Source organism: Callorhinus ursinus, unplaced genomic scaffold (assembly GCF_003265705.2).
Source record: "Callorhinus ursinus isolate GAN/ISIS: 27379988/994484 unplaced genomic scaffold, GSC_fseal_2.0 scaffold13, whole genome shotgun sequence".
Taxonomy (NCBI): domain Eukaryota; kingdom Metazoa; phylum Chordata; class Mammalia; order Carnivora; family Otariidae; genus Callorhinus; species Callorhinus ursinus.
Window position 1 is genome coordinate 16,180,844 of NW_027397075.1, and position 12,102 is coordinate 16,192,945.

The 12,102-nt window shown below is 40.3% G+C and overlaps 1 protein-coding gene across 16 annotated transcripts in view; it reads left to right on the forward strand.

Moving 5' to 3' along the window:
* The window catches only part of DISP1 (dispatched RND transporter family member 1), a 174,968-nt gene that overhangs the window by 33,605 nt on the left and 129,261 nt on the right, over positions 1-12,102 (forward strand). The gene's annotated exons all lie outside the window — the stretch shown is intronic.

The window sequence follows — 12,102 nt, forward strand, 5'->3', positions numbered from 1 at the left end:
TGAGATAATGCCTTTAGCATAGAGGCTGGCATGATATAAACACCCAACAAATGTCAGCTTACAAACAAGACAGGCGTGACCACTATGTGGCCACAAATGTGAACCCAGGGCTCTTCAGTCACACTACTGAGTTAGGAACACTGCTGTTGAACTGTAGGACATACACCGATGGTTCCAATGGTCTTCACAAAGAGCTCATTGAAGAAGCTTTGTTCCCAATGTACGGGTTAGCACTGATCTTACAGAATATAAAAGAATAATCAGGAAACAGCCATCTAGAACTGCATGAATATTGAAGGTAGCCCAGATGGGAATCCGAATGCCACTCAGTAGTCATGACATGTTACTTAACCTCTGCGTTCCACTTTCCTCATCTCTATAATGGGGATAATACCACCTACTTGACAAATCCATTTGAATAATAAGGAATAATCCATGTTACATGCTTAGCAGATGCCCAGCACATTGTAAGCGGCCAATCAACGGTACTACAATAACAACTATGATAATGATAGGCACTTTACTTCTCTTACAATCAGGTAACAATAGGAGAAATGGGCTTACACTGTTCTATTTCTTTAAAAAAACAAAAGAAAACAACTATTTCTTTTAAAGTCAAAGACACCACCTATTGAAATGCAGTTCTTCCTGAGAGAGGGGGAAATAGATATATATATCTCGTTCCTATCCTTCCACGAAGTGAATTCAAATAGATGGGTGAGGGGCGCCTGGGTGGCTCAGTCGTTAAGCGTCTGCCTTCGGCTCAGGTCATGATCTCAGGGTCCTGGGATCGAGTCCTGCATTGGGCTCCCTGCTCAGCGGGAGGCCTGCTTCTCTCTCCCCCTCTGCTTGCCGTTCCCCCTGCTCGTGCTCTCTCTCTAATAAGTAAAATCTTTAAAAAAATAAAAGCATACTAAACTTCATTTCAAGTAATTTTCTCTGGTAATAGGATTCCATAACAAATAAATAATGGCATATTTAACAGATATGGGTGTAGTGCTTAGTATGTGTCTGGTACTCTTCTCCATAAGTCATGTTCTTCTCATGAAAACCTTAGGAGGTAGCTATTGATATTACTGCACATATATGGGGAAACTGAGGCACAGACAAGTTAGGTAAGTTGCTCAGAGTTGCCAGCTATTACGTGTCTCAGCGGGATTTGCTCCCGGGTCTGTGCTTCACCACCACAGTAGGTTCACTCCTATTTTTAACAAATACCGATTCTGAACCTATTTCCATCTCCCCAGAAGACCGCCCATACTGGTGGGGCTTGTCTTATTGTTTATAGTAAAATTTTGCTAAAATAGAAATTTTCTAACAATAGCACTCACTATACTTATCTTTTGTCATCAAACTATGTAATGAATATGTTGTGTTATTTTAAAAGTTATATTTATTGTAAGCATATTTGAAATATGCCTTGTAATAGTTACATTGATAAACTATTGATAGTGGTAAGTGGGGCATTATTTCCAAATGTAACAGTGGGTGTGACTGTTGGGGTGCTTTACCTTCCTGTTGGTAAAGTGCTCTTTCTGTCAGAAACATCTTTGAGGTGTCAGAAGAAATGAGAGTCGTTGGATCAGAAGGATTGGATTTTTAGACATCTAGCTGTTATTTTTGACACGTGTGCTAGGCACCTAGTGAATTTTGAACCTAGGACTGCCCTTGGTCTGCTCTAATAGCCCTGGGGCCTGAGGAATTGGAGGGTCTCTGCTCCTTGCCTAGTTCTGTGATCTAGGAGAGTGCTCTGAAGATTCACGCTCTGTTCTAGTTTGAGTTTGGTATCATACAAATCAAGGCACTCAATTTACATTTCATTTATGGCTATATGCAGCCCTTCCTTAAAACCTTTGGGAGGGCGCCTGGGTGGCTTAGTTGTCAAGCATCTGCCTTTGGTTCAGGTCATGATCCCGGGGTCCTGGGATGGAGTCCCGTGTCGGGCTCCCTGCTAGGTGGGGAGCCTGCTTCTCCCTCTCCCACTTCCCCTGCTTGTGTTCCATCTCTCTCTCTCTCTCTCTCTCTCTGTCAAATAAATAAATAAAATCTTAAAAAAGATACAGTATCTTGCAGAAATTGCTTTATATTAAAGATTAGAAACAACAACCAATAGTGACTATTTTCTGTAAATCTTAGTATTTACCGAAGTATATTCTGTGGGACTTTACTTTTGGGGGATGCTCTGCTGCAATATGGTTTTGTAATCATAAGCTGAGGAGCAATTGCATAAATACCACCCCTCCCAACATACACAGATGCATGCGTCAACACACGTGCTTTGAGGAGCTACAGTCTATATGAATATGTTAATGATACTGAGAAATCCTGTAGGGATAAAAACTGGCCTAGCTTCCTTCGCTCCACATTTCCCACATTTGTTTGAACCTAGAACACTTTTTCTCCATGGTATCTGTTGGCTGTCGGATGCCCTTTGTGCTCCACAGACTGAGAAATAATGGTGTGCAGTATAGCAGTGTAACAATATAGTAGTTTGCTGAGGTTTCAGAATAGCGATCCAACAAAAATCTGCCATTATTTCATTTCTAGTTAATAAATAGATTTTAGGGAATAGCACTTAGAAATTTAGAAATTGAAGGTGCAGTGAATTTTCTTTGAATTTATATACTATAGTTCCTTGCATTTGTAGACATATTATTTACAAAAGACTTAATTTCTGGGTGCCTGGGTGGCTCAGTTGGTTAAGCAACTGCCTTCGGCTCAGGTCATGATCCTGGAGTCCCCGGATCGAGTCCCGCATCGGGCTCCCTGCTCAGCAGGGAGTCTGCTTCTCCCTCTGACCCTCCCCCCCTCATGTGCTCTCTCTCTCTCATTCTCTCTGTCTCAAATAAATAAATAAAATCTTTAAAAAAAACAAAAAACAAAAAACAAAAGACTTAATTTCTCTACTTGATGTATAGTGTCAGAATGATAAGCCTTATTAATTCCAACTATTGGGGAAGTTATGCAAATCCAAGATAATGTAAAAACAATACAGAATGTTTTTTGAAGAAATGCAGTTTTATCACTGTAAATACTTCATCTCAAATTATATCTCCAGTGGGAGATTCTGGGTGGAAATTCTTTAAAGAATAAGTAGCGGTGACTTATAATTAGTTCAGGTGCAAATATATAGGTACTTCTGAAATACTTGAGATTATTTTAAAGCATGTCTTTCAAAGGCTTTAGCTCTTATTACATGAATCTTATTTATAGTATTTGCTTGCTAAGTCATTTTCTTGTAAATTAATCTGCTACAGATTCTTAATATGGCATGTCTCATAAAACCTTAGTTATTTAATGAGCTGTATCCTCATTGAGAGTAGAATGAAACATGGAAATAAGGCAAAAGAAAGATCTTATCTAATGATGAAGGAAAGAAAATTTTGAGCAGTGATAAAAATGACAAGAACCCAAGACTTGAACATTAAAGCCAAAGGGAATTAATAATTGCTAAACCAAAAGGAAAGGCATCTGTTTGTTTAGTTCTGTAAAAGTTCAGATCGAATATCAAGGAGTATTAAGTCACCTAGAATGAAAAAACAAGAAAAAGAAAGGTGATGAGCATGCTGAGAAGAGTTAAAAGATGCTGGAAAAGAAAGTTGAAATGAGTTATGGTGGTTGTAGCAGCCCTGATGCGTAGATGTGGAGGAGGTCTGAACGCAGGGACCAGTATGCAGAAGAGTCAGCCTCCGAAGGAGAAGGAGCAGAAGCTGCAGCGTGCGGCCGCTGTGCGGATCCTGGTGTGCCCCGCCCTGCAAAGCGCGCTCTGGGCCAAGGAAGACACCCGCAGGGTGGCAGCAGTCCTTACCCGGCTGCGCGCTTCCGCGCGAAGGGGTTATTTCCAGAATATATCCGGAATGGTCCATTCCTTCCTCTTTGTTTTTGTATTTTTAAAATAGCATTTACACATTTGTTTCTAAAATCTTGTCAAATCATTGGTTCTTACCAGGCTGTATTTAACCTGATATGTTGAGATTGCCTTTAATTGCTTTTTGCTTCTTCGGTACTTTATATTCCTTTGTACTACAAGAAAGTATAGTAAAGCCTGGTAGTGTCACCCCTTTGATAGGAATGGGGACATCAAGGTGAGGGTTGAGTGGCTAATGCAAAGCATGAAGGGAAGGAGGCTTCCGTGAGCAGAAGTTTGGTATTTTCACAGGGAAAAACTATGATGGCTGACTGAGCAGGCTTTCTGAATTTAACTTTTATATCCTTGATTCTGCACTCTAAGTATTAAATCTTCAAGCATTATCTGTATCAGCACTGACTAATCTGCCTTTCGTTATATAATGGATAGCTGATCTAGCTTTTCCTTTTAAGAAAATCCTTGAAGTATTAGGTCGTTAAAACAAATTCTAACATTTGGTGCTCATTAGTGTTGTAACCGAAACAAAAACATTTAATGGTTGATCCCAGAGTATTTTGAAGTTAGTGTAACTTTGCTGGAAAGGTATTTAAGCTGTAGTATCAATTACAAACAGGCCACGAGCCAAGTTTCAAAGCTGTTTCTAAGTAAGACATTGAGTTTTTCAGAATGCAAAAAAGACATTATGTGGCCCTGTGCCATGTGGCAAGGAAGCAGAATGGAACAATTACAGCAGGGTTTGTATTGATAATAGTGTTTCTCAGTGAGTAATTTAAGATACTGTGAAGCAGAGTTTGGAATAACTCCCCAGGGTGTCCAACAATTGCTTTATTTTAGTTGTAGGCTGTGAAAGAGGTGTTTTGAATATAAAGGATGGGAATTGCTCGCTGATCAACAGTGAAAGCTTCAGACTCCCCATTTAGGGTTTATAGCTCGTTGACCTGACTAAAAATGGGTTACTTCAGCTTTCTGACTGTACAAGAAAACTGTCAATCATTTATCTATTAAGGTTAAAATAATAGTTTTTTTGTAATCTAGTGATTAAAAAGGTAAAATCGTAATTCAGATACCTTACTGTTTGTTTTTGGCTGAGCAAAAGAGTTTGGCAAAGAGGGTATTTCTTGAATACTCAAACCTAACTTAATTTGCTTGTGGTAACTGTGAAGAAAGGCAGAAGTGTTACTAATGTTCTGTGTGCATTTAAGATCGATTTTGCACTCCATTTGTCATCCTAAAGCAAAAACAGAAATGGAAGACAAAATGATTTGATTGATAGTAAATACCATCTAGTGGTTTATGTGTGTGTTTTGACTTTTAACCACACACACTCTTCTTTGAAAGGGCTCTTTTTTTTTTTAAATCCCAGAGTGTTTCTTATTTAAAGTTGTTTGAATTTGTGTAATTTCTCAATGTAAGATAAAAGACTTAAAATTACATAACTATTAGATGTGTTTTCAACTAGTGTTTTTGAAACACTATGTAGATCTGCGATGTTATACACATTAACAGTAAACATTTCTTAACAGTTCTTGAGTTCTGGTTATTTGAACAATATGTTTAGGTTGTTTTGAATTATTTTTATTGTGACTCAGAGTTGATTTGTTTTTGTGTGCATGCTTGTGTATTTTGGCTTTATCTGGACCTCAGCCAGTTTAATGATTCTGCTATCAAGAGATAATTTTGAAGCCTTACTCTTTACTTTTTCCCCCCCTCCATAAGATGCAGATTTTGGGGTGGAAGTATGTTTTGAGGTATAGTATTTGGAAATGTATGAATCACCTGACATGCTTTTAATATTCAGAATAATTTACAGTGAAACTGAATACTTAACTGGTCAATGTCCTTTATTGAATATCTGCTCTTTTTATCTAAGTAAAATGTAATTTTATCAGGTTTAACTTGTAGGATACTTTGAAAATATATTTTAAATGTTGGTTTCCTACCAGTTTTAATTTTTAATCTTGAAAAAATTCAGTTAAAAATAAAATTTAAGTGTTTAGTTTCATAACTTGGTTTTGATTTGTTTTGGTTTATATTATTTTGGTCCAGATCCACATTGTAGAATGTTGCTCATATAGAATAAAATGTCATTAACTCCAAATAGGTTGGAGTAATTTTTATAATCATTCTAGTGAGACTTCTGTAATTTTTTATTATTTCTTGAGCCTGTTGTTTTGGGCATGTGTTGCCTTCTTCTTCTTTTTTTTTTTTTTAATATACTGTGCTCGCCAGTATGATTTACATGGAGAATAAAAGCTGTGGGTATTGGGCGCCTGGGTGGCTCAGTTGGTTAAGTGACTGCCTTCGGCTCAGGTCATGATCCTGGGGTCCCGGGATCGAGTCCTGTATCGGGCTCCCTGCTCGGCAGGGAGTCTGCTTCTCCCTCTGACCCTCTTACCTCTTGTGCTCTCTCTCTCTCATTCCCTCTCTCTCAAATAAATAAATAAAATCTTTAAAAAAAAAAAAGCTGTGGGTGTTCATTAGGAAGAAGAAAGATGGAAGGCAGTAGATTTGTTTGGAACGCATTTTCAATGATGTAAACAAACAAAATCAAAATGTCATCTTTATGATGATGAGTTAAGTGTGGTTAACAAGTACATACGATGACAGGAGAGTGTAAGGACTGTGTCGGCTGCTGACACTTTCCATTCAGAGGTGCGGGAGGGCTCTGTAAAGCTGTAAGATCACATGCTCTCTGAAGTTCATTTTCCAGTTATGGTGAGTATTACTGCGTCTGATGGGTAACAGCTTCTGTCTATCTCAGATTACTTTATAAGATAGATACTGTATGCGTGTGGTAAAAAATTCAAAAGGGGTAAAGGTATTAGTCCCTCTAGCCTTGCCCTGTCCTTAGAAGTGACAGCTGACACCAGTTCCTTCAGTATCCTTCCTGAGATTTTATGCAGATACAAGCATGTCTGTGATATGTGCCTATATTTTATTTACACCACAAACAGCGTCCTGCACCCTCTCCCTTATTTGACAACACATTTGGAGGTCATTCATTCGGCAGATGTGTATTAATAAGTGCCTGGCTGGCACAGATCCTGGGAATATAGCAGCGAACAAAACAGGCAAGATCTCTACTCTCATGGAGCTCACATTCAAGTAGGGGAGATAAACACACAGACGGAGAGAATGAATGAGTATTAAAATAGGGTTATTTTGTGGTAAAACATGACTGAACTAGGTGCTTAGGGATGGTTTGGAAGTAGTAACTTTTAAATGGAGACCTGCTTGCCAAGAAGAGCCCAGCCAAGGGAAGATGAGGAGAAAGCAGCTCCAGGAAGCTAAAGAAATTGGTATGGATGGGGGTGTGGAGGGGGAAGGGGTTGGGCAGGCAGGTTGTAGGCCAGGTAGGGCCAAGGCAGAGGGTTTGGGTTTCATTTTAAGAGTGATGAGAGGCCCATAGAAGGCTTGTTTATGTGCCTGATTTGTCAAGAGCGTGATATCTGCTTTAGGTTTTTGAATAGATAATGCTGGCTTCTGTGAGGCTTTAGACTGTAGATACCTGTGCACACAGAGCTGCTTACTAGTCCATTGGACGATGGGGCATGTGCTCAGTCTTCTTTGGTTGACCTTTAAGCTGTTTCCATTCTTGGATTTTGTGAACAATGCTGTAATTGTACTATCTGTGTGTGTGGATAAATCTTTTTAAACATTTCTTTTTGGGGGGGGGGAGAAGAGGGAGAGGGAGAGAGAAAATCCTCAAGCAGGCTCCATGCCCAGTGGGGAGCCCAACGTGGGGCCCAATCTCACGACCCTGAGATCATGACCTGAGTCAAAATCAAGAGTCAGATGCTTAACCGACTGAGCCCCCCAGGTGCCCCTTGTTTAAACATTTTAAAAGTGATTTTCAAAAATATGGAAGCAGAATGATTCTCATGAAGGAGAACCAATGATACGTACCTGAACTTTGTATTACTAAAATATGTTTTGCAGAAGATCAAATATTTTTACCCTGAATAGCTTGAGGGGGCCAGTGAATTCAGAAACACATGTAACCTTGGTAACCAGTGTTAAATGAACATTTTTGAGTCTCTCAATCTAGTTTTCTAATAAAATTAACTTTCTTGGGGCACCTGGGTGGCTTGGTCAGTGAAGCATCTGCCTTCAGCCTAGGTCATGATATCAGGGTCCTGGGATCGAGCCCTGCATCGGGCTCCCTGATCAGCAGGAAGCCTGCTTCTCCTTCTCCCTCTGCCACCCCCCTGCCCCTGCTCATGTGTACCCTCTCAAATAAATAAATAAAATCTTTTTTTAAACATTAAAAAAGTAAAATTAACTTTATTGAGATATAATTTGTGTGTAATAAAATGTACCCATTTTAAGTGTACAGTTTTAGGTGATACAGCCCCCTCTAAAGAGATGTTCTGGCCTCATCTTGTCCTTTCCCTGCCCGAGCCCTGTACCCGGTCATTTCTCCCAGGAGCTCTGGTTCTTCCTCGTGGAGAACGGTGTTTGAAACAAAGGTCTAGACGCTTGGTGTGCTCAGGCTGCCAAGGTTCCATTGCTTTTAGGGTCTGTCAGTGGACTGACTTTGGAAATCATATATGCATGTGCATATGTGTGTACACCCAGGTGTCTATGCAGGGCATACGTATTTGTATGTGTTCCTGCATCTGTTCATCTTATAAATACCCTCTGTTGTATTCCGGTGTCGTGGGGCTTTCTTCTCTTCATGCAGCCTGCCTCCCACTAACCTCAGGATTTTACTTACTTGCTCCATCCCCTTATATGTACAACTCTCCTGGCTATAATTAGCCAGATTTTCGCTCCAGTCCTCGTTGGCTCCCCTTTCCCAGCAGCCATGCCCGGCCCAGGTGACAGGGGAAAGGTGTGGGAAGGGGGGGAGGAAGGGAAGGGCGTGCATCTTGTCCCAATTATTCCATTGGGTGGAAGGAACTGAAGGAAGGAAGGGGCCAGGTAGAATTTTAAACTTGAAAATAGTCAGTTTTATCAATTTCTCTTTCTCTCTTTTCGTTTCTGACTTTCGTGTCACCAGCTAAGTTCATAAAAGTATTTGTAGTACTCTTTAAGCCTTTTGTTTTATTTTTGACATTTGAATCTTTAATCCACCTGAAATTTGCTTGGGGTTGGTTGTTTTAGGATCGAATTCTCTTTGATGCATCCAAATGGATAGCCATTTATTCCAACATATTAATGTTCACTAGTCTGTCTTTCCCCATCTGAGGTGAGATGCATTCTCCACCGGATCCTGCTTTACATTGTCGTTTTCCTGCGTTCTTATGTCCCATTTATCTCTTTCTTCCACTGTGTGCCCGATAGTGGGAGAGCACCTCACAGGGTGATTGTAAGCATTACGTGAGAAATGCAAGTCTGATGATTAGTAATGAATGGTTTGAGAAGATGTGGTATATACACACTGGGCTGTTACTCGGCCATAAAAAACAATGAGAGCTTGCCATTTGCAACAACATGGATGGACCTTGAGGGCATCAAATAAGACAAAGACAAATACTGTGTGATCTCACTTATATGTGGAATCTAAAAAACATAAAAACCAAGTGCCTAGATACAGAGAACAGGTTGATGGCTGCCAGAGGCAGGGGGTGTGGGGTGGGGGAAATGGGTGAAGGGGATAAGGGGAACAAACTTCCACTTATAAAATAAACTAGTCACGGGGTTGTGATGTGCAGCATGGTTAATAACACTGTAGTGCATAGTGGAAAGTTGCTTACTTACTGTGGTGATCATTTCACAATCTCTCCAAATATCAAATTATATTCTATACCTGAAACTAATGTACGTCAGTTATACCCCAGTAAGAAAATGATTAGAGCTGGCTGTCTACTACGCTCAACACATATTACCCATTGTTATTATCGTCTCCGTGGAGAAGGAATCCATTATTGAAACAGGAGAGTGAATTGCAAAAGAAACGTAAAAAGTATATATAGCAAGAAGTACTGGCATCTCTTTTTTTCCATAAAAACTCAGAACTTCTCATTTTTGTACTATGCTTACGAATAACAGGAACTTGCTATAGACAGGTAAATTATATTAAAACACACAACCAAGATTAGATAAGTTCAGTTATTTACAGTTATAGGTGTTCTAGATTACAGGATCTTTGAGGGCAAACACTACATCTTATTTCATGTAACAATGTGTATCGAGCACCTGAACCAGTCGTAACATCTAGCTGGAGCGACTATGAAAATGCTTTCTTTTTTTTTTTTTTTTTTTAAAGATTTTATTTATTTATTTGAGAGAGAGAATGAGAGATAGAGAGCACGAGAGGGAAGAGGGTCAGAGGGAGAAGCAGACTCCCCGCTGAGCAGGGAGCCCGATGCGGGACTCGATCCTGGGACTCCAGGATCATGACCTGAGCCGAAGGCAGTTGCTTAACCAACTGAGCCACCCAGGCGCCCTGAAAATGCTTTCTGTTGTCTTCCCCTGACACAGAAATATTTATATCAGAACTGCACCCATTCACTGAGACATTTCCCTAAACATAGGATGGGAAGATGAGAATGTTTAAATAGTGTTTTTTTAAAAAAAGATTTATTTGCGAGAGAGAGAGAGAGAGAGAGAGAGTGCCCGTGCGCCCGTGCACACAAGCGGGGATAGGGGCAGAGGGAGAGAGAGAATCTCAAGCAGACTCCCTGCTGAGTGTGGAGCCTGATGAGGGGCTCGATCCCATGACCCTGAGATCATGACCTGAGCTGAAACCAAGAGTCAGATGCTCAAATGACTGAGCCACCCAGGCACCCCTTAAATACTGTTTTAATGCTAGCTTCCCATGAACTATATCTCAAGAGTATTTACGTATCCGCCCCCTCCCCTGCCCCCAAATCCTTGTATAATGCCAATCTCAAAGAAGGCAAAAAGACATATTCTGGGAATGCTTCTTTTGTATATTTTCCTCTGTTAAATACATTAACTCCATATAGTCCATGTTTAATCCTAAATAGTGAATGTGTATACACTACATATTAACAAAATGGTGGTAATTTCTGTACGATATTCTAATATTTTCTCTGAATGCTTCTTCTAATTCTGTGACTAAAATTTCATGTAAGTAATTTGTGTGTTTTTTTAAAGATCAAATTAATGCATTTTAAAATCCCAAGTGTCCATTCTATGCACACCTATGACAAGATGATTTTAGCCATTCACTTGTAAAAGGGGCACGCCAGCTTTGAAACACGTTTATTTTTGCGTGGTAACCGTGTGAAAAATACCAATTGCTGCAACTCTGGGAAGAATGAAGTTACTTGTAAACCTAGTATGCATGCAAAAAGGGCCATCTAAATCAAAACCATACTAGATGCAATAGACCAGATCTGTGTAACATAAACCTTTCAAGATCAGTGTAGCTAAAAAAAATAAAAAATCTGTGATTTGGGAAGGCAGCTTTAACAAAACAGTATTGTTTTGTTATATCGACATTATATTTTGTATAACGACAGGGAAGCACCTGGTGGCCAATCTGACAAACATGTACCTTGGAAAGACTGGGGAACCTAAAGTACCTTAGTGAGTGACCGTTACAGGTCTTGATTCTAGGACATTTTTTATAATATCTTGATGCATATGAAGCATTTTTGACAAGTGGAATTATGAAATTTCCAAAAATTAAAAGCCTAAATAAAAGTACCAGTTCAGTTGGAACGAACATCATAACACAGTGTTATATGTCAGTTATATCACAATACAGCAGAAAAATAAAAAAAAAAAACCCTGACAATTTCAGATCTTGACAAGTGCAGTTGAGATTCAGGAATGGGGCCTCCTGAGAATGTATTCTGGTGCCCCTGACGTTAGAGAGTCGTCGTGAGGAGGGACACGGGGAGGAGGGGTGCTGGGCGTGTGTGGGCATTGCTGGGCAGAGCTGAGCCTCTGTTGAAATCCTGCCACCATGCCTTGCGCGTCGCCTGCAAGGGCACCTCCCCTTTCTGTGCCTCCCGATCCTGAGCTGGGACGTGTGCAAGATAGATGTGTCCTGCGCAGGTTGTGGGATCGAAGTGGGCGCCTATGGGAGAGATGCGCAGCCAGCGTCTGCGCTAGCAGACCTCATCCCTCCCTCCTCCCTCCCCTGCCCACCCCTGTTCGCCCTTCCCAGGGTTCTCATCTTCCCACGTGTTTTCAGTTCCACCAACTCCCTTGTCGTTCCCTCTTTCTCTCTTCTCACTGTTTTTTTCCCATTTTACCCTAAGGTTTGTTATATTTTTAAATTTCCCAATTCCTGTCCCTTTGCTTGACAGGCCCAG